The sequence below is a fragment of the Odocoileus virginianus genome, chromosome 30 (assembly GCF_023699985.2).
Source record: "Odocoileus virginianus isolate 20LAN1187 ecotype Illinois chromosome 30, Ovbor_1.2, whole genome shotgun sequence".
Taxonomy (NCBI): domain Eukaryota; kingdom Metazoa; phylum Chordata; class Mammalia; order Artiodactyla; family Cervidae; genus Odocoileus; species Odocoileus virginianus.
In genome coordinates, this window is record NC_069703.1 from 40735142 (window position 1) to 40759280 (window position 24139).

Consider the following 24139-nt stretch of genomic DNA (forward strand, 5'->3'; position numbering starts at 1 on the left):
GAAATTAAAAATCTTCTATAACCCTCATGCAGAGATAGCATCTGTTGGCACTTTTGCATACATCCTTCTGGGTTTTATTTTTTCTTTGCTCATAGTAGCAAAATTAGGAGTTTACTTTATGTCCAGTTTTATTTGCTGCCTTTATTTCCTGCCTTTATTTTTATAAGCATTTTCCCAGCGTGAATTACTTTTTGAAGATCTCATTTTTAATGACCATACAGCAGTCCAGTACATGGGCTATGCCACAAATGATATAGCTAATTCCCCATCAGGAGGCAGTTAGATGGTTTGCATCTAAATTTGGCTGTTATGAATGATGTTGTGGTGACTGGTCCCTCATGTAGGTCTTTGTCCCCATCTCTGATTATTTTCTTGTGACAGATTGCTGATATCTCTAAGTCAAAGGGTATGGACATTTTTAAGGCTCTGGATATGTATTGTGACGTTGCCCTCATGGAAAGCTGGCCTGAGTTACACTCCCTACAAGGGGTCTGAACGTATCCTCAGATGGGTTTCTGAGGCCTCCACCTGCCTGCTTCAGCACTGTCTCCCAGGTTCTCCTGCCTCAGCTTCCTCTTTCTGTCTCCCTCAGAAAATAACAGGAAAAGTTTACTATCTAAAATATTTAACTGTGTATTTATCAGTGGTGAAGAATCCACCTGCCAATGCCAGATACTCAGGAGAAGTGGGTTTGATCCCTGGTTTGGGAAGATCCCCTGGAGAAGGAAACCCAACCCACTCAGGTATTCTTGCCTAGAAAACTCCGTGACCAAAGGAACCTGGCAGGCGGGCTACAGTCCGTGGGGTCCCAAAGAGTCGGACTCTGAGCAACTGAGCGCAAGCATGGTAAAATGCCAGTGCACTTACTCTGGTCCCATTAAGTTCGATTTGCAACAAATTATGGACTTAGCATGAAGTTGGAGCTGCTTTGCTGGTTGGAGCTGAGATAGAGTTTGGTGGTTAACAGTTAACCGAGAGGAGCCAAAGATAATGGCACAGCTGGGTAAACAGCTTCAGGTCCATCCTTGGGAAGGTGTTATTCCCAGGTGGGAGCACCACTTGCATCAGTGCTCCAGCCAGGAGTCCCAGGGCATGGGAGAGAAAGGAAAGAGGATAGAGGCTGTCTGGTTTACTGATACACCAGGGTCAGTTCCTGGGGTGTCTGCAGAGCTGGAAGTCTCCCTGTTGGCTGCTAGACAGGTGCGCCTGGGGCATAAGCCACACCAGATCCAACCCCTGATGCAGAGGTAAGGATTTTGGTTCTTTTTCCAAAGCCAAGAGAAGCAAGTTGAAAGGATTTAAGCAGGAGATACCTGTTGTTCAGTCGCTAAGTTGTCTAACTCTTTGCAACCCCATGGACTGCAGCATGCCAGGGTTCCCTGTCCTTCACTTTCTCCCAGAGTTTCCTCGAACTCAATGTCCGTTGAGTCGATGATACCATCCAACCATCTCATCCTCTGTCACCCCCTTCTCCTCTTATCCTAAACCTTTCCCAGCATCAGGTTCTTTTCCGAAGAATTAGCAAGTATTGAAGCTTCAGCATCAGCCTCAGTCCTTCCAATGAATATTCAGGGTTGATTTCCTTTAGGATTGACTGGTTTAATCTCCTTGCTGTCTGAGGGACTCTTTAAGAGTCTTCTCCAGCCAACTTACCTGTTGGGAGGCCCTCTAACAGCCGTAGGGGATGGATGAGAGGGACATGACTGATAGCAGAGGAATGGGGGAGGCTAGGGCTGTGGCAGGAGCTCTGGATATCCTGCCCCGTGTCCCCTGGACCAGCTCTGGGCTCACGTGCACTTGTGCTGGGTGGTACCCAGTGCAATGACCACTCCCCCCTCAGCCCTGCTTCCCTCTGCATCTCCATCTGGGGGTTCTCCAGTGTCCTGGGGGCTTGACCAACCATGGACAGGGCAGTCCAGAAATGGGCATCCAGAGGATGAACAACCCAGGGGCAGCTCTCAACCAGGGAAAGATGGGAGTGAGTGGATAAATACCCAGATTCCCGCCGAGGGACAGACTGAGGCACATCCTAATGCCTCCTCAGAGGGTCCCCAGCAGGGCTGAGCCCACAGTGTGACCTGCTCTCTGATTCACCCTTCAGGGCTTTCCTCCCTCCCACCCCATCCCCTCCTCACTGTGCTTCCTGGAATCACCTCCACTTGCTCTTTTGGAGGAACCCAACTCAGCCTGATCACTCTGGAGCAGCAGGAGGGATGGAGAAAATAGATCTGAGAGGTGCTCAGGGAAGGTGGGGCTGTGATGGGCAGAAGGAGGTGTGAGAAGGAGGGAGAGGTGGGCATGAAGTAGATGGGTCAGCAAGTAAATGGTGCCCCTTTCCCTAATTCGCATGTATGTGTACAAGAATTTTGCATGCATCCAGCTGACACCCCATGAAGACACCCTATTTCCACAAACTCAATAATGTCACTTGTGCTCAATTATAAGTCAATCCCCACCCCACCCTAGCCCCTTTCTGCTGTGGTTATTCTGCATGCCCTAGAATCTCATATGAACAGAGTCCAGCAGAAGGCCTCTAGGGTCTTTCACTCAACATAATGTTTTTGAGATTTATCTATGTTTGCGTTGATCAGCAAGTTATTCTTGTTTATTGCTCAGTGTTAAGTCCATTATGTGGATACACCACAATTTGTTTATCCATTAAACCTGTTGATGAACTACTGAGTTCATTCCAGTTTAGACCTATTATGAATAAAGTTCTTATTAAGATACTTATATAGTCTATTTACAGACCAAAGTTTTCATTACTTGAAAAGGTCTTTAAAAGTGGAATTTCTCGGACATAGAGCAGGCATATATTTTACATTATAATAAACTGACAAGCTGTTTTCATTCTAGTGACAGGATTATTTTGCATTCCCACCAGAAATGTGTACCAATTCCATTTGCTCCATATTCTTCACCAATACTTGATGTTGTCAGTCTTTTTCATTTTATCCGTATTACAGATCCCAGATAACTAACAATGTTGAGCATTTTCCATGTGTGTTTTGGCCCTTGGTGTGTCTTCTAATGTGAAGTGCGTGTTTAAGTTTTTTGACCATTTGTAGAGTTTTTCTTTTCCTGATTGATTTGTGAAACTTCTTTACATATTCCAAATATAAGTTTCTTGTCAGACATAGGTATTGGGATTATTTTTCCTAATCTATGGCTTGCCTTTTTTTATTCTTAATGATATGTTTTGAAGGCCAAAGGTTCTTATGCTGATGAACTTCAATTTATCATTCTTATGGCTATTATAGATAGTGCCTTTTTGTGTCTTAAGAAATCTTGGTCTACACCCAAGATCACAAAGATATATTCCTAAGATTTCCTCTTATCTTGTTTTTTCTTACTTTCGGTTTACTTATTTTTTTTTTATCTCAAATTCATTTCTATGTAAGGTGTAAGTTAAGGCTCTAGGTTAATTGTTTTTCTATCTAGACACAGTTTTGCTATAGCACCATTTGTTGAAAAATTGGCTCTTTCTCCCATTGAAATATCTCTCAGGCCTAGATGACAAATATGTATGGTATGTTTATTTTGTTTCTCTTTGCACTTCATTGATCCATTTCTATCCTCGCTTTTTCTTGATTATTATCTTCATGGTTTTGAAATCAGATGTTATATGTCCTTCAAATTATTTTTAAAGATCATTTTGGCTAGGCTAGTTTTATTGCATTTGTGCACAATTTTAGAAATATTTCATTGATTTCTATCAAAAAAAACCCTCAAGAACCCTTCATGGGTGTGTTTGTGTGTTAAATCTAAGGTTCAGTTTGAGACTAATTGACATCTTAACAGTATTATTTTCTAATTCATGAGCTCGATATGTCTTTCTGTTTGTCTTTCTTAGTTTCCTGTGAAATAATTTACAGCTCTCAGTGTAGAGGTCTTGTCCATTAAGAAAATCCTTAAATGGTGTGTGTTTCATGCTGTTAAATCGAACAGTACTATATTTTAACTTTTTAGTATGGAGCTGGATTCAGCAAACTCTTTCTGAAAAGGGTTAGAGCATAAGCATTTTAGACGTTGCAGATCAGGCACTTTCTGCACAACTACTTAACTCTGGCGTGGTAGCATGTTGGTCGCCATAAACAATATGTAAGCAAATGAGTTTTGGCTGCATTCCAAACAAATTTTTGTTTATAGACACTGAAATTTGACTTGTATAATTTTATGTGTCACAAAATATTTTTATTTTTTGAATGGTTTTCGCTATTTAAGGAAAAAAAAAAAACTTTTGAAGCCTTCTTAACTCACAGGCTCAAGAATTAAAAACAAGACAGGTGGCAGGACAGATTTGGCTCACTGGTCATAGTTTGCCAACCTCTGACATGGAGAAAACAATTGATTTTGGTACCTTTGCACCTACAACTTGTTAAATTCACTTACAGTTTTATGACTTTCCTTACAGTTGCATCCTGCTCTTTGTTTAATTCACTAGCGGTTTTTGTAGATTCCTTAGGATTTTCTATAAAACTTGTGTGTCATCTGTAAATAATAAGAGTTTCAATTTGTCCTTTCCAAACTTCAAATCTTTTATTTATTTATTTATTTTTTGATTTATTGAACAGATTAGAACCTCCAATACAGTGTTGCACTGAAGTGATGATAATATACGTCATGACTTGTTCCTGATGGGGGAATATACTCAGCCTGTCACCTCACTATATGATGTCAGCTGTAGATCTTGCATGGAGGCCCTTTATAAAGCTACAGGAGGTCTTCCCTGGTGACTCAGTGGTAAAGAATCCGCCTGCCAATGCAGGAGACACAGATTCAATCCCTGATCTGGGAAGATCCCGCATGCCCCAGAGCAACTAAGTCCGTGTACCACAACTCCTAAGCCTGTGCTCTAGAGTCCACATACAGCCGCTGAAGCCCACACACCCTAGAGCCTGTGCTTCACAGCAAGAGAAGCCCCCACAGTGAGAAGCCTGCCCACCGCAACTGGAGCGTAGCCCCCGCTCACTGCAACTAGAGAAAGCCTGCATTCAGCAAATATCCAGTGCAAGCAAAAATAAATAAATAAAATAAAAACCACAGGAATTTCCTGCTATCTCTAGTTTGCTGAGAGCTTATGTTATGAATGAGTGTTGATTTTTTTTCAAACAGTTTCTTGGCATTTACTGAGATGATCATATGGCCTTTCTCCTTTGTTATACTAATGTGGTGAATTACTTCAATTAAAATTCTGATGTTGAACCAATCTTTCATTCTTGTAATAATTTCTACTTGGTCATAGTATAATATCCTTTTTATGTATTTCTAGATTTTATGTGTTAATATTTTTAGTGATTTTGCGCTCATGTACTTGAGTTGATTTTCTTTCTTTTCATGATAGTGAGGTTACACTGGTCTCAAAATGAATTGTGAAATGTTCCCTCCTCTTTTATTACATGAAAGAGTTTGTGACAAATTAATATTATTTGTGTCTTAAAATTTGGATAGAATTGAACATTGGGTCAGATGTTTTCTTTGTGAAAAAGATTTTTAATTATGAATTCAATTTAAATATCAGATGTAGGGCTATTCAGAGTATCTATTTCTTCTGTTAGTTTTCTGCAAGTTATATATCTCAAGTGGAGAAGGCAATGGCAACCCACTCCAGTACCCTTGCCTGGAAAATCCCATGGACCGAGGAGCCTGGTGGGCTGCAGTCCATGGGGTCGCTAAGAGTGAGACACGACTGAGCGACTTCACTTTCACTTTTCACTTTTCACTTTCATGCATTGGAGAAGGAACTGGGAACCCACTCCAGTGTTCTTGCCTGGAGAATCCCAGGGACGGAGGAGCCTAGTGGGCCGCCGTCTATGGGGTCGCACAGAGTCGGACACAACTGAAGCGACTTAGCAGCAGCAGCATATATCTCAAGACATTTTTTGAGTTTGTCTAAGTTCTTGAATTTTTTTGGCATAAAATTGTTCATACTATTCCCTTATTATCATTTTAATGTCTGTATAATCTGTAGTGATATTTCCTCTACCATTCTGAGTTGGTAATTTGTATTTCCTTTCATTTTCTCATATTCTTAGTCAGTGCAAGTTGCTATAGTAAAATATAGAGTGGGTGACTTAGACAACAGGAGACTGGGGAGTCCTAGATCAAGGTGCCAGGCAATTCACTTCCTGGTGAGGGTTCTTTTCCTTGCTTGCAGAAAACTGCCTTTTTAACTGTGTCAACGCTTGGTGGAGAGAGAGAATGAGCTCTTTGATGTTTTTTCTCATCCTAATCCTATTGTGTCAAGGCCCCACCCTTCTGACCTCAGGCATGCAAGTTCAGTTGTATCTGACTCTTTGCGGCCCCACAGACTGCAGCCCTCCAATTCCTCTGTCCAGGGGATTCTTCAGGCCAGAATACTAGAGTGGGTAGCTTTTCCCTTCTCCAGGGGATCTTCCCGACCCAGGGATTGAACCTTCATCTCCTGCATTGGCAGGTGGATTCTTTGCCTGTGAGCCACCCGGGAAGCCCTTTATTTAATCCTAATTACCTCCCTATAGAGAGCTTCCCTGATAGCTCAGTTGGTAAAGAAGCCACCTCAATGCAGGAGACCCTGGTTCAATTCCTGGGTTGGGAAGATCGGCTGGAGAAGGGATAGGCTACCCCCTGCAGTATTCCTGGGCTTCCCTGGTGGTTTAGCTGGTAAAGAATCTGCCTGCCATGCGGGAGATCTGGGTTCAATCCCTGGGTTGGGAAGATCCCCTGGAGAAGGGAAAGGCTACCCACTCCAGTATTCTGGCCTGGAGAACTCCATGGACTGAAAATAGTCCATGGGGTTGCAAAGAATCAGACAGGACCGAGTGATTTTCGCTTTCACTTTCCCTCCCTATAGGCCATCTCTGATGCAGTCAGAGTGGGGCGGGGGGGGGGGGGCAGTAGTTAGGGCTTCAACAGATATATTTGGGGGAGAACACAGTTCAGTCCATACCATATTTCTTCTTGATAAATTAAAGTCTTTGGATATGATCCTCTTTGTCTCTTATATGCTCTTTGTCTTGAAGTCTACTTTCTTCTGAATTACTATTTATTCACATACACTTTCTTATGCTTAACATATCTTTTTCCATCTTTTTTCTTTTTTGCTATAAGCTTGTCTGTGCCTTTATATTTCAGTTCAGTTCAGTTCAGTCTCTCAGTCATGTATTTAATGCATATATTTTGCACTCATCATATAGCTGAGTCTTGCTCTTTCAAGAGGTCTGCGAGTCTCAGACTTTTACCTCAAGTATTATGTCGGGGTTGACTGTATCATCTGTTTTTGTTTGTTTGTTTTCTGTTGGACCTATTTGTTCTTGGATTTTCTGTTTCTTCTTTCCTATCTCCTTTTGGTTAATTGAGTATTTGTAGTCTTCTATTCTATTTCCTTTATCGGTTTTTTAATTATGCTTCTACATGTTATTCTTAGTATTTGCTGTAATGATTACCAATATATTGTTTTCCCCTCGGGCTCACTTGCACATGCCAGTTTAGTGGTCAGTCAGGATGCATTCTTAATTTCTCTCAATCTAACTTAACACGTATAGTGTTATACGTGTTATACACTTTTGTATAACAAAGTTATACACTTTGTTTATATAAGAACTTTATAATGGTGAAGTTCCATTTACACTCACTCTCATTTATTGGCTATTATTGTCATATATTTTATTTCTCCCTGTGTTTGTAAACCCCAGAATACATTGTTATTACTGATTCTTTAAACCATTTACTAACTTACAGAATTGAAGACAAAGCATATTTATATTTACCATTTCCAGTGCTTTTCCCTATTTGGAAATATCACCTGAAATTATTTCCCTGTAGACTGAAGAACTTCATTTGGGATATTTTGTAGTGTGGGTCAGCTAACAACAAATATTATCATCTTTCACTTATCTGAAGATGTTTTTAATTCACCATATGTTTTTTGAGTTTTTCTGGATTAAAAAGTCCTAGGTTAAACATTTTTTTTTCTTCCAGAACTTTAAAGATGTGAAATTGTCTTGAGGCCTCCATTTATCTGAAATAAAATCAGCTTTTGTTATTATTCTTGTTCCTCAGTATTAGTATATTCCTCACTCCTGACTATCTTTGTGATCTTTTCTTAATCTTGGGACTGCAGCAGTTTAGCTGTGATGGGTCTAGTTATGCCTTTCTTTGTAATTATCCAGTTGGGATTCCCTGAGATCCCTAATCTCAGTGGTTACTTTTATCAACTTTTGAAATTATTTCTCTAGAATTTTTCTCAAGTGTTTGCTTTTCTCTTCCATTCTTTCATTCATCTCACAGTTTGCTGAGGGCCTGTTTTCAATATTTTTTACATACCGCTTTCCCCTATTAACATCCCACATTTGTCTTGTAAACATGTTATGATCAATGAACTAATATTGATGTATAATTAGTAACTGAAGTCCATAGTTTATTCAGATTTCCTTAGTTTTTGCTTAATGGTCTTTTCCATTTCAAGGTCCCATCCAGGGTGCCACATAACATCTAACCTCTCTCCTTAAGCTCCTCTTGGCCATGACAGCTTCTCATATTTTCCTTGCTCATGATGACCTTGACAATTTTGAGGAGTACTGACCAAGGATGTTGTTGGACAACCTTCCATCAAAATTTAACTGATGCTTTTCTAACAATTAGACTTGGGGTTTGGATTTTGTAGGAGAAAGCACAGAAGGGGCTGCTCATATCATATCAAGGGTACAGTTATCAGTGTGACTTATGACTGTTGAGATTGGCTTTCATCACCTGGTTGAGGGTCATATGGTAGTTCCATTATTAAATTTTTTGAGGAATCTCCGTACTGATTTCCATAGTGGCTACACCAGTTTACAGTGCCACCAATAGTGAATGAGGGTTCCATTTTCTCCACATTGTCCCTAGCTCTTGTTATTTCTTATCTTTTTGATAATGGCCATTCCAGTAGGTGTGAAGTGATAGCTCATTGTAGTTTTGATTTGCATTTGCCTTATAATTAGTGATGTTGAACAGTTTTTCATGTACCTGTTGGTCATCTATATTTCTTCTTTGGAAAAGTACCTATTCGGATCCTCTTCCCACTTTTCCATCAAACTGTTTGTCTGATTTTGAACTGTATGGATTCCATATATATTTTAGATAATAACCCCTTGTCAGACACATCATTTCCAAATATATTTTCCCACTCAACTTTCTTTCATGGACAGTGGAGTACCCTCAGGCAGGAAAGAATCTGACCATGGATCTTATCCAGCATGCTTCACTACTAGTAAGGGTCATAACCCTCCAGTTTCTGGTTCCTCTTCATTTCCGTCAAGGAGTAGCCCTTGCATTTAAAAAAGACATTTTGTCTATAGTTTATCATAGGTCCAATACAAGCTAGTCTTCCAGGGTCAACATTCATAAACTTAATAAATAACTTTGATAGTCACCTTAAACCTATCTGAATCACGACAAGGTAAAAGTAAGTCAACACGATTGTATAACCAAGAGGTTGACTGCCGTGTTGCTCTCTCTCTGAGTTTTTATTTATTTATTAAATATTATTTATTATCAGCTGTAAAAGGGCTAGTAATTCCCACCTTATAGGGCGGTGGTAAAGACTAAGGAATGTGGCACACAGTAGGTGCTCACCAAATGCACCTAATAGCTCAGCTGGTAAAGAATCTGCCTGCAATGTAGGAGACCCCAATTCGATTCCTGGGTTGGGAAGATCCCCTGGAGAAGGGAACAGCTACCCACTCCAGTATTCTGGCCTGGAGAATTCCATGGACTGAATAGTCCATGAGGTTGCAAAGAGTCGGACACAACTAAGCAACTTTCACTTCACTCACTAAATGCAAGTGCGTTCCCTTCTCCTTCAGTAAAGTTACCTATGTGCTGTTGCCAACAGACCAAGGCTGGTGCCAGAACACAATGCCACTCCCGCCTCTTTCCTGCCAGCCTCTTCCAGCCATGTCTGGCTCTTACTGGCTTCTGGTCTTTATGCCTGGCCTATCCCATCCCCAGGCCACCTCTTTTGGAATAAAGCCTACTGGTAGGAATGCATCCTCCTTAGCTACATATATCTATATGAAAATACCGGAAGGTAGCTATTTGGGGCATTCAGACACTCATCCAACCAATACCAATATTGCATACCTACTATGTTTTGAGCTCTGTCTTAAGTGCTGTGAGTCAGCAGTGAACAGAAAAGAGAATCTCTCCCATTATATTCAGTGGAGGGGGCAGGCGCTAGACCAGCACGTCAGATACACAGTATGTAAAGCTTGTGATAAGAGTAACTAAGGATAAAAAGCGTGAATAAGTAGATGGAGTTCAGGAGTCAGGAGACTGCAGAGCTATCTTCAGTATGTTTCTTTTCATCTTTATTTTCTTTCTACAGATATTTTTAAAACTATTAAATATAGTGCAAAAAGAGTATAGAAATGGACTTCCTGACAAAACGTTGAATAAAATATGCTGCAATAGGATAGGGTTGCCGTGAGAGAAAAGTTTGCCAGTCATCATGTTGCTGACTACAGCAATTCTTGCTGTCGGCTGGAAAGCTCAGAAAGAACTCAAGAAAATTTTAAAAAATATTTTGTGTAGGGAAGAGGCTGGGGTTTTTAAATAGTAAGGTCAGGGAAGGTGATGTCATGAAAAAATTCTGGAAATAGTAAACCACACAGACATGCAGGGAAGAGCAAGCAGCAAGGCAAAGGCTTGAGGTGGGAGCGTTTCTGGCTGCTGGAGGAACAGTGAGAACACGGTGGGCCCAGAGCGGAGGCCTTAGGCGCAGAGCAGGAGAGGGTTATGAGCATTCGGACTGCTTAGAGCTTTGACGATCATTTAACACCCACCCTCACCCCCTCTCCCAACACTTAGAGACAGGGAGAAGAGGAGGAATCTGAAAGATACACAGAAGTCGAGGTCAGCAAGGTGGGTGTGCAGTCCTGGTCAGAAATGAGGCGGGAGTGACTATGTCACTGAGTCCACATTCACACTGCTCACCACACTGCTGCTGCTAAGTCGCTTCAGTCGTGTCCGACTCTGTGTGACCCCATAGACGGCAGCCCACCAGGCTCCCCCGTCCCTGGGATTCTCCAGGCAAGATTACTGGAGTGGGTTGCCATTTCCTTCTCCAATATATACATGCATGCTAAGTCACTTCAGTTGTGTCCGACTCTGTGCAACCCCATGGACAGCAGCCCACTAGGCTCCTCTGTCCACAGAATTCTCCAGGCAAGAGTACTGGAGTGGGTTGCCATTTCCTTCTCCAGCTGGCCATACTACAGTCCAATAAATTGAGAGATGAGTTGTTGAGACAATAAATAGTGACTTTATTTGGAAAGCCAGCAGACCAAGAAGATGATGGACCGGTGTCCCAAAGAATCATCTTACCTAAATTAGAATTCAGGCTCCTTCTATTCTGTAAGGGGAAGGAGTATTAATCATTGCCGCAAATTTCTTGGCACTGAAATCCTTTGTTCTTGCATCTGTCCACGTAAGTCCCATCACAATGTTCTCATAAACCTCCAACAATTGGAATATTATTCTCTGTTCTGCAACTTTTTTTTTACCATTTTATATTGAAGTATATAGTTAATTTACAATGTTGTGTTAGTGTGTCTGTTAGTTGCTCAGTTGTGTCCGACCCTCTGTGACCCCATGGACTGTAGCCCACCAGTCTCCTCTGTCCACAGGATTCTCCGGGCAAGGATACTGGAGTGGGTTGCCATTTCTTTCACCAGGGGATCTTCCCAACCCAGGCATCGAACCCAGGTTTCCTGCATTGTAAGCAGATTCTTTATTGTCTGAGCTACCAGGAAAGCCCTTGGGTTAGTATCAGGTATACTACAAAGTGATTCAGTTATACATATATGTTCTGCAACTTTTTATCTCTATATGAACAGAAAAGGTCAGAGCCTTTAGAATGGGCTATCTTGAATATTTCGGGCTATAGGCAACATTCTTAACTTGTAGCAAAAACAATAGAATATAAAAGTTAAAGAAATAGATCCAATATGAAGTCAGACTTGTTCTTACTATTACAGTCAAGTGAACAAGATGAGGACTGAGACTTGTTCACTGGATCCAGCAAGGAGGTCACAGGGAACCATGACAAGAGTTGCTTCAATGAATGGCTGTGGACATAGCTCAGTCAAGTTCAAGAGAGGAGGAGGGCAAAAGGAACGGGTGGGAAAGCATGAGGGGTCAGGGGAAGTTTATTTATCTTATAAGTGGGAGAAATGTTTGTACTCTGTACATTAATGGGAATGACTGGATGAAGAAAGGAACATTTGATGATGGGGAATAAAGAAAGGAAATGGTGTAGCTGTGGTCCCAAGTCTTCTGCCCTTTCCTCTTCTGTCATCAGTTCAGTCACTCAGTTGTGTCTGATTCTTTGCAACCCCATGGACTGCAACACGCCAGACTTTCCTCTCCATCACCAATTCCCGGAGTTTACTCAAACTCATGTCCGCTGAGTCAGTGATGCCATCCAACCATCTCATCCTCTGTTGTCCCCTTTTCTTCCCACCTTCAATCTTTCTCAGCATCAGGGTCTTTTCAAATGAGTCAGTTCTTCACATCAGGTGGCCAAAGTATTGGAGTTTCAGCTTCAGCATCAGTCCTTCCAATGAATATTCAGGACTGATTTCCATTAAGATGGACAGGTTGGATCTCCTTGAAGTTCGAGGGACTCTCAAGGGTCTTCTCCAACAGCACAGTTCAAAAGCATCAAATCTTCAGTGCTCAGCTTTCTTTATAGTCCAACTCTCACATCCATACATGACTACTTCTGTCATAAGCACCAATTTTCTTCTGGGAGTCACCCTCCGCTACCATCAGTACCAATGGCCTTAACAAGGCTGCTTCATTGCCTAACTACCAAGGTGGGTAATTTGACCAAGCCTGGCCAATAGCAGGGCTGCAGTCTCAGGCCTGCAATTCATTTTGGAGGGATTATGTGACCCATGATGGACCAATCAGAGCAAATGAGCATCAGCTCTGGGACTTTTGCCAGAACACCATGGAAGGGCAGGCTTTCTGTCCCTGGGGTACCTGCACAGATAGGGGGAGGGACCAGCTGTGTCTGTACCCAGAACCTGTGCCTGTGCAACCTCACCCAGCTGCCTGACTGACAGGGGCCCTGCCACAGAGCAGGCTAACAATGCCTGTGCAATCGACTGCCTTTCTGGAGCCTGACTGCCCCAACTCACACTGGTCCTTCTCTGATGTGTTACTCTGCTTTAGCTCCTTTATACTTATCATCACTATCTGAAACACACAATTTCATCTGTTACTTATTTTTTTTGTCTTCCCCGCAAGGTCTGTCTTTCCCACTGCTTTGTCTCCAGGATCTAGAATTGTTCCTGGCACAGAACAGGGTTCCAAATAAATATTAACTGACTGAATAAGAAAATACAGAAAAATGTACTACAGCTGCATATTCATATTTGGGCACACCTTGCTTATCCAGGAATCAAGCATGGACAGTTTCAGTTATCTGAAATGCAAGAAAACTCAAAAAGCCCTAGAATTACCCAAATGCATGGTACATGAGCTGTGTCTGAAAGCATGCTTTGTGTTGTTTTTATTTTTAAACAGAGGTGCCCCCTTCACATCCTCATTCAGAGATCAGGGACTATTGTAGACATGGTTCTAACATACCTGGTGATCTGATTTTCCCCCCAACCCAGCAGGTTAGAGACAGGACTTTGGGGGCATTAGGAGCATAGAAACACTGACACCAGCAAGAAGAAACACGTGGCACCCAGGAGTCAATGAGAGAATTTCAAGTGAGAGCAACTTGGCCTTGGATGCAGGATGGGAAATCTCGGGGGACACCTAGAGTTAGAACATGTAGGGGTGGTAGTGATGACTCAAGATCAAGAGCAAAGCTTAAATTATCCTCTGCCATCCCCATTCTGGAACTAGAGGGATGTGCGGGACATTTTATTCATTTATTTTAAAAATAGATTGATTCCATGCAGAAAAGTAAGGGGCGCAAATAGAAATTACCCCTCATCTTCCCCAGAGAAATGCTTCCTTAGGCCTCATGAGGCTGGTACAGAGGCTGGGTCTGCCGTCACTCCCAGGTTATGCACTGTGCTTCACAATCGAGACTTTTGTTGACACCATGATTTGTCATTGCATGGACACACACTATTTCACATAGTTGTTCCTCTGCTGGACAATCTGCTTCCAAACTTTGGCAGCTGCCAATACCTCTGTAGTGAATGTCCTTGTCTGTGAGGCAAAGCTTGGGTGCTCAGCCCTGATTATGTTTCCTAACAGTAGAATTGCTGCCTCAAAGATATGGGCACTTTAGATTTTTTTATACACAGGGCAAAATTTGTACATTCGCAAGTTGGGTATACGATCTTTCAGATGCTAAAGAAATAAAGTCATTATAGAAAAGCTTCTATGATTTTTCATCCCTGGATTGCAACTGACGGATGTCCTCTGGTGGACAACCGTGTGTGTGTGTGTGTGTGTGTGTGTGTGTGTGTGTGCACGCGTATGCACACGTGCATATGTGTCCAGTACCTCCCTGTGTGCATGGCACATTCTTATTTTCCACCTCACTGGTACTCCCCAACTACCCTCAGCTATACACAGTGTACTGCACTCCCAATTTACAGATAAACAAACTGAGGCTCAGAGAACATGTGTATTACAGTGAAAGGAAGGTGGCAAACACACGTGGATTTGAATTCCAGCTCTGCTGCCGCTGGGTGAACTTGACCTGTCTCTTGAGTCCCAGTCCTCTTGTATATAAAGTGAGGATAGGGACACCTGCCTTATAGGAAAGGATGAAATCAAAAGGCAGGTGGGGTGTCTGGTATAAGTTGGGAACAGAATAAACGCTCAAACAATATTTGTGTTTAGTGTTAGAAAAATCACACGTCAAGGTCATAGCGGCAGAGTGGAACCCACATCTTCTAACCACAAGTCAAGTGCCCATTCTGGACACCATCTGCCTTTGAACCACGTGTCCGAACTGAGGAGAGAAGATTTTGGATTTGTATCCGTGTGGGTTAGGGCTTCCCTGGTGGGTCAGTGGTAAAGAATCCACCTGCCAATGCAGGAGACGTGGGTTCGATCCCTGGATCAGGAAGATTCACCCCCTGGAGAAGGAAATGGCAACCCACTCCAGGATTCTTGCCTGGGGAATCCCATGAAACAGAGGATCCCACTGGGTTATAGTCCATGGAGTTGCAAAGAGTCAGACATGACTGGGTGACTGAGGACGCACGCCATGTGGGGATAGCATTGCTGAGTCTCTGAAAGACTTCCCTGCTATGAATCCAAAGGAGACACTGGTCCTGACTGAGCCAACTTTAAGAGTAATACGCCTGTAGTGCTGAATGGCTGTCAGCTTGTGGTCTATTGGGACTGGGAGAGCTTTGTCTTGTTGGCTAAACCCGTCTGTGCCAATACACTCCCAGCTCGGTATTTGGGCATCTAGCCTCCCCACCCCACCAGAGTCCTGGGCAGGTTTGCTGACAGCAGGGCTGAAAGAATCCCTCTCTCTCCCAGGCACGCCTCTGGGAAAGTTATTCCAGCTGCCAGCCCGGGCCATGCAGGGTAATGGATGGCCTCCCTTTAATGTTATCTGGGAGACGGGCCACTCCTTAATCTGCTGCAGTGTCATTAAGAGATAAAATGTTTGCTCTGCGGAGCTCCCGGTGGCCTTTAGAAGCTGCAACTTAAACACCAACCAGGAAGGGCTGCTCAAGGCTTAACCCTCCCCTTCCCAGCACAGACGGTAAAGCGTCTGCCTGCAATGCGGGAGACCCGGGTTCGATCCCCGGGTTGGGAAAGATCTCCTGGAGAAGGAAATGGCAACCCACTCCAGTATTCTTGCCTGGAAAATCCCATGGACAGAGGAGCCTAGTAGGCTCCAGTCCATGGGGTCGCAAAGAGTCAGACATGACTGAGCGACTTCACTTTCTCAGCACAGACCCAGGCCTTGGCCAGACGTATCTGTGGATCACTGGCTTCCGCTCCCAAGGAGCCCTGGGGTCCTGCTCTCAGCTCTTCTCGGCCCAGGGAGCAAGTGGGTGTGAAAAAGAGGGAGGACGAAGGGAAGAAAGGAGCCCGTGACACCCGAGTCACTCAGTTCAGGCGTCTGTAGACAGAGGACCCTCCCCGAGTCTGGGTAGAGAGTGGAGCACCAAGGGCCCTCACTGGGGGCAGAGTGACTCCGAGACATTCCCTCAGCCTCTCTGTGCTAGGCTCCTACAGGGCAGAGGGGCTGGCGGGGCCTCCAGCACCAAGGTTCCAAAGTCCGTTTCACGGCAAGTAGAGCCTGGTTCCCTGAGAGGAGCGACTTGTCCATGCCCCCACCCAGGTCCCTACTCCCTGCTGGACCACATGTCACACATGTGACCAGGTTGCGGGGAGGGGGGGCAACCCTGGGAATGGCAGGGAGGGGACTTGGACTTGGATGAGAGGGGAGAAAACTCTGTTAGCAAGCATCCCTTAAGAGCCCAGCACAGTGCCAGAACCATCCTTCCTGATACACACACATAATACCCAGAGCCAGCCTCAAAACACTCCTCTGAAGATGGGGTGTCGTTACCCCCACTTCACAGCTGATAACACTGAGGCCCCGAGTGCTGGAGAGACTTGTCCAAGGTCATATCAAAAGAAAGTTTTGTACCCAGGTCTGTCTGATTCCAAAACCCGAACTCTTACCCATCGCACCACTGGCAGGAGTGCCCAGGAGAGAGGTCTCACCTTGACCCCTCTCTTTCCTACCTCCCACCTTCTGCACGTGCAGTCCCCGCTCCTAGCACAACTTTCCTCCTCTATCCAAGTCCTACCCAGTCCATGGCCTGCTTCTTCCAGGAAGTCCTCCCTGACATCTGACAACCAAACCCCTGATGCCTCCACCCACCTAGCTCTCTAGTTGTTCAATTTGCCATCCTCATTTTAGATGTTGGTGCCATGAGGCCCAGACACAGACATTAGCTCATTTCATCATCTCACCAGATTAATTGATGTTTACTGGGTGCTGACTTAGAGCCAGGCACTGTGGGGACCACAGAAGGGATGGGGACAGACATGCACCAAGCTCCTGCAGACCCCCTATCTTGGAGACCAAGAGGGGTCCCTGCAGGCCCCTCACCCTGTTAGAATATGAAAGACATGAGGCCCAAATATGGGGGGTGGCGCTCCTGTCCTGCAGTGAGTCAGTGGCTGGAACTCAAAACCAGGCCAGCCCTCACTCGTTTACCTGCCCCTGGAACTCCTTAAACCCTTCAGCTGGGACAGGATTGGTCCCATAGCTTCAGGACTCAGGCAGCCACAGCTGTGCAGAGAGGGGGTGGGGCAGGGGCAGCGAGGGAGGACCCTACGTCACCCTCAGGGACACCCAGGGCCCTGTCACCCTCAGGGACAAGCTCCCATCCTCTGTTGACTCCAGGCTGTGTCTCCCCCTGGGGACTCTGCCCTCCCCTTCCCCCAGCTGTGCCCAGGGCCCAGCTCCAGCTGAGAAGCCTCAGGACATAAATTAATTCATCTCTAGGCTTTGGGCTCCAGATGCTCTTTCCTCTGGCACCCCCAGGCTGGTCCCTCTCCAGCTCGATTCTTAAAGAAATATTCCAGGAGGAGATGATACTGCTGGTCCTGGGCTCCGGGAGGGTGAGGCCCAACCTAGGGCTGGCGCTGAGTGGGAATCCCACCCTGGAGCTGGTAACGACGTGTCCCAGAGTGAGAGGGTTTGACCTCTGTGCATCACAGAGATGCGTCTTCACAGAAGGGATGTGAAACCCTCACGCCCTCCAGGCCCTGGACTTGGCTCTGGGCCACGAGGGGTGGCTGGGATGCATCCCTTATTTGCTGGAGAGGACTCACCTGATGAGGAGTGTCAGCTTACAAATACCCCTGAGGGCCCCCCTCCCCAGATTTTATGTTCTTAGTCCCCAAAGAAGGAGGGAGAGGCTGAGCGAGGGAGAGAGAATGTCAAATCCTGAGTTGTCACAACTGCCAAGAAGCTTAGGAAATGAAATCTACAGTGTTAGTCACTCAGTCGTGTCCAAACTCTTTGCAACCCCACGAACTGTAGCCCACCAGGCTCCTCTGTCCATGGAGCTCTCTAGGCAAGAATGAAATCTAAGTCATGTGTTAAACATGAGAAGCCGAACCCACTGTTCACACAGCCAGTTAGCAGCAGAGCTGGAACTAACCAGGTGCATCTTGACCATCGTGTACCCATGTGAGATGGTGTGTGTGTGTGTGTGTGTGTGTGTGTGTGTGTATGAGCACGTCTGCCTGGGTGTGTGGGACGGTCTTAAGTGTGTGTTGAACAGTCTCAGGGCACACATGTGGATGCCACATTTGTCCCAGGGTGTAGGCATGTCTGAGTGTGACCTGGTGTGTGACAGGGGCCTGAGGGGGACAGTGGCTGTCCCCCGGGGTGAGGGCAGCTCCTTGAGTACCTGTCTCAGCCGTTGCCCTGAGCCCCCGGCCCATCCTGGCTGATGGAGGACCCTGTCTCTACACCAATGCTCCATCCCCTGGCAATTTCCAGTTCTTGGCCAGAAGCAGCGAGGAACTCAGTTGTTTCTATTTGGTCTTTAGATTATGAAACAGAAATTAGATCTAAACTCTTTGCGGGGAGGTAATTTTTCCTAATCACTCACCCTGTTGCACAGATCTCCACAACTTGATTACGTCTAATTAGATTAATTGGACAGAAAGTGATTTCTTCTCTCTGAGATTATGAACTATGGAGAACGGGGAGAGGTATTGGAGGCGTGGGGACTCCCTGCCCCCCAACCAGTCCGGCCTGGTGGGGAGGGGCCGTGCATGGGGCCAGGTCCGAGGCCTTGCTCCGGCATCCCCTCTATCTGCTGCTCTCTCCCCCCTTGTCACTGGCTCTGTCACCGTGTCCCTCCATGTCTCTGTCTGCCTCTGTCCCCACCTCTGTTCTGATTTGGCCTTCAGAGGCCTTGGGTCTGTCCTGACCCAGCTAGGGTTCCCCCTCCTGCCAGGAGAGAACCCGGGGCTCCCCCTGCGTTACTGAGAGGTGTGACAAGGACAGAGGCTCAGCAGGACTGGCTCAAGGTCACCTTCCGCAGCAGCTGCGCCCAGCGGCCGGCCTGCAGGGCCAGGGTGGGCCGTGCCTGCTGAGGGGCTCAGGGAGGTTCCGGCTGGAGAATGGGCTCCAGGAGGTTCTGAGGCTGGCGGGGCCAGCCGTGAGAGGGTGGCTGAAGGGTCTGGTCGCCCCATCCTCCTACGGCTCAGGCTGGGCACTGTCTCCTGCAGGGGCTTGTGGCAGAGAGCCCCTGGCCCCAGACACTGCTCCTTCTCTGGATCCTGGCCCCAGCTCAGTACCCGCCTTCCCACCCACTGGCGCAGTCAGAAAGCTGGGCCATCAGCTGCTGCCTCCCTGCGATCCCATCCAGGGAGTCTCCCTGCCCCGCCCCCTCGCTATCTCTCACCACTCTGTCCACTGTCCACAGTCCTGACCTAGTCCAGGGCATCATCTTCTTCTCCCAGGTGCTGCACAGGTGCCCTGCTGTCCTGGACCCAGCCTCCCCCTCCTACTCCAGGGCACAATCTACAGCAGAAATGAACATGCCATGCTCCCTCTCAAAGACCATCCATGGCTCCCGCTGCTCTGAGGACTAAAATCCCAACAACGAATGCAAATTGCAGGGCTCTTATAAACTGGCCACACAGACCACCGCCCTGGTGCAGCCCCAGCTCTTACCACCCCCGGCTCCCACTCCGACCCCACAGACCCAGCTGTGTGCAGGCCTTCGCAATGTTGAGTGTCTTCCCGGAACACCCTTTCCCAGGCCCTGCCTGACACCATCTTTCTTCACGGCTTTGCTCAGTGGGAAGCACTAACAGCTGCATGTACTAAACTGGGCTGTGGGTATTGCATGATTATCTCAATTCTCACAGCAACTACCCTGTGGGGGTCATTATTAGCCCCATTTCACAGAAGAGAAAACTGAGGTTCAGAGACAGAAAGCACCTGGCCAAGGTCGCTAGGTTAAGAAGTGGTGGGATTTGAACCCAGGTCATTTGCATGATATCAATTCTCCCCATCCCACCTTTCCCCTCCCAGATTAGGGTCACCTCCTCTGTACTCTCGGGTTTTCTGTATACAGGCGTCTGCCTGATTGTTCCAAATTGTCAGTTTCTCCATCTTTTCATGGGCTGTGAACTCCTCATGGCCACTAATGCCCAGAACCAAGGGTGGGACCGGATGAACAGTTGGCCAGAGTCTGCTGCGCAAAGAGTGGGTGGTGACTGCCCCTCCTGGGCGCCTCCCTCTCATGCCCTCCCCTCCTACCACTTGATACCTCAGTAAGCAAAGCCTTTAAACCAAAAACAATTTTACAGTTCATTTGAGTTAATCATAGCTGCTTTTTCTGGAAACTATTTTCCCCAAATTGTCTGCAGAGAAGCAGGCAACCTGCCTGGCAGCTCCCCACCCTCCATCACAGAGCCCTGGAATCACAGCAGCGGGTGGGAGGGGTTGGGACCCCAGAAATTCAAGTCTGCATGGCATGTGCTGTGGTGGATACTGGGGTACAGCAATGAATAAGATGGGTTCACTCCCCATCCTCACGGGGTTCGCCATCTGATAAAGAGACCAACTTGGAAGAAATAATCACAACAGGGATTGTATAGTTAGTGTTGAGTTGTAATGAGCTAATCATGCAGAAGTCTAATAATACTAACTATACGACCCTGCCTGGCAACTTGTTACACCTCTTGGAGCCTGTTTTCTCACCCGTCATTGGAGACACTAATGGCACCTTTCTCATGGAGTTTTGCGAAAATCCGGTGAAATGTGTAAAGCTCTCAGCCTAGCACCCGTTACTCCGTTGTTTATAACATATATTACAAGCCTTATTCCTTAGTTAGGGCTGCCAGAGCAAAATATCAGACTGGGTGCCTTAGACAACAAAAATGTATCTTTTTGTGGTTCTGGAGGCTAGAAGTCTGAGATTAAGATTCCACAAAATTGATTTCTTCTGAGGCCTCCATCCTGGGCTTGTAGGTGACCATCATCTCCTGATGTTTGCACATGGTCTTCCTTCTATGTAAGTCTGTTTTACTCTTCTCTCCTTATAAAGACCCAAGTTGCATTGGACTAGGGCCCACACATATGACTTCATTTTAACTTAATCATCTCTTCAAATATCCTATCTCCAAATACAATCACATTCTGAGGTTCTGTGGGTTAGGGGTTCAAGAGAATTTAATGCATATATCCACAAATCACTTACATGTAAGTATTTATAAAAGCTTTACTTATAATAGTAAAAAAAAATTAAATGTCCAACTATTAGAGAATGATAAATTATGATAGATTAATAAAAATGGAAGTACACAGCATTTTTAAAAAAATGAACAAACTACTAATATATACAAAACAGGTATGAATACCACAGACATGGTCAAAAAAAAATCAGACCAAAAACATGATTTATGATTCTATTAATATGAACTAACCCACAGCATAGAAACTGGAATAAGAGTTATTTTCAGGGCTTGGAAATTAACCCCCCAGAAAAGGGAACAAAAAAACTTTCTAGGGTCCTAAAAATGTGCAGTGGAGATCTTGAAGGACAGAGGAGCCTGGCATGCTGCAGTCCATGGGTTGCAAAGTCAGACATAACTTAGCAATTGAACAACAATGAAGAACGTACAACAGCTTGACCTGAGTGGTAGTTACATAGGTGTACACATTTGTAAAAATTCATAGAAATGGTGCTGTCAGCTTTTGGTATGCATCAAACTACATATTTAGTGGTAAATAGCAGTCATTTACTTAGCTCCGAATTCTACCGGTGGTGCATTTAATCCAGTCGAGGCCAGCTCAGCATTTCTCTGATGCTAAATCTCTTGGGTCTGTGGTTGGCTAGTACTGCAGACTGCAGCTGGATGATAGGATGGCTTCACTCACACATCTGGTAGGTGGTAGCTATTAGCTGAAGCACCTTCATTCTCCTCCATCTGGACTCTCACCCTCCAGCACACTAGCTCAGTTTCATTATCATATCTCCAAATATAGCAAGAGAAGGAAAGCCCCCATCATCAAGCACCCTGAAGCATCTATGTGCTTACTGCTGTGGCCAAAGCAAGTTCACTGGACAATGAAGATTGAACAGATGAAGAAACAGACTTTCATTACTGATGGGAGAATCCAAAATGCCACATCAAAAGAGCATGGAAATAGAAAGGGAAAGAGTTTGTGGTTATTTTTGTTATTTTTACAATATACCAAATGTGTAGTTAAGATCTGTGCATCTTACCATACAAGTTAAATCAATATAATAAACATCAGTGATATAAGGATTCAGTTCAGTCCAGTCACTCAGTCCTTTCCAACTCTTTGTGACCCCGTGGATTGCGGCACACCAGGCTTCCCTGTCCATCACCAACTCCTGGAGTTGCTCAAACTCATGTTCATTGAGTCAGTGATGCCATCCAACAGTTTCATGTTCTGTCACTCCCTTCTCCTCCTGCCTTTAATCTTTCCCAGCATCAGGGTCTTTTCCAGTGAGTCGGCTCTTCACATCAGGTGGCTAAAGTACTGGAGCTTCAGCTTCAGCATCAGTCCTTCCAATGAATATTCAGGACTGATTTCCCTTAGGATCGACTGGTTTGATGTCCTTGAAGTCCATGCCATGACCTTCATTTTTTGAATGTTGAGTTTTAAGTCAGCTTATTCACTCTCCTCTTTCACTTTCATCAAGAGGCTCTTTGTTCCTCTTTGCTTTCTGCCATAAGGGTGGTGTCATCTGCATATCTGAGGTTATTGATATTTCTCCTGGCCATCTTGATTCCAGCTTGCACTTCATCAAGCCTGGTATTTCATATGATATATTCTGCATAAAAGTTAAATAAGCAGAGTGATAATACACAGCCTTGACATACTCCTTTCCCAATTTGGAACCAGTCTGTTGTTCCACGTCTGGTTCTAACTGTTGCTTCTTGACCTGCATACAGATTTCTCAGGAGGCAGATCAGGTGGTCTAGTATTCCCATCTCGTGAAGAATTTTCCAGTTTGTTGTGATCCACACAGTCAAAGACTTTGGCATAGTCAAAAAAGCAAAAGTAGATGTTTTTTCTGGAATTCTCTTGCTTTTTCTATGATCCAACAGATGTTGGCAATTTGATCTCTGGTTCCTCTGCCTTTCCTAAATCCAGCTTGAACATCTGAAAGCTCTCAGTTCACATACTGTTGAAACCTCACTTGGAGAATTTTGAGCATTACTTTCCTAGTGAGTGAGATGAGTACAATTGTGTGGTAGTTTGAACATTCCTTGGGATTTCCTTTCTTTGGGATTGGAGTGAAAACTGACCTTTTCCAGTCACTGTGGCCACTGCTGAGTTTTCCAAATTTGCTGGCATATTGAGTGCAGAACTTTCACAGCATCATTTTTTAGGATTTGAAATAGCTCAGCTGGAATTCCATCACCTCCACTAGCTTTGTTGGTAGTGATGCTTCCTAAGGCCCACCTGACTTAGGACTCTAGGGTGTCTGGCTTTAGGTGAGTGATCACACCATTGTGGTTATCTGGGTCATTACAATCTTTTTAAAATAGTTCTTCTGTGTATTCTTGCCACCTCTTCTTAATATCTTCTGCTTCTCTTAGGTCCATACCATTTCTGTCCTTTATTGTGCCCATTTTTGCATGAAATGTTCCCTTGGTATCTCTAATATTCTTGAAGAGATCTCTAGTCTTTCACATTCTATTGTTTTCTTCTATTTCTTGACACTGATCTCTTAGGAAGTCTTCCTTATCTCTCCTTGCTATTCTTTGAAACTCTGCATTCAGATGGTTATATCACTCCTTTCCTCTGCCTTTCTCCTCTCTTCTTTCCTCAGCTATTTGTAAGCCCTCCTCAGAAAACAATTTTGCCTTTTTGCATTTCTTTTTCTTGGGGATGGTCTTGATCACTGCCTCTTATACAATGTCACAAACCTCTGTCCATAGTTCTTCAGGCACTCTATCAAATCCCTTGAATCTATTTGTCACTTCCACTGTATAATCATAAGGGATTTGATTTAGATCATACCTGAATGGTCTAGTGGTTTTCCCTACTTTCTTCAATTTAAGTCTGAATTTGGCAATAAAGTTTTCATGATCTGAGCCATAGTCAGCTCCCAGTCTTGTTTTTGCTGACTGTATAAAGTTTCTCCATCTTCAGCTG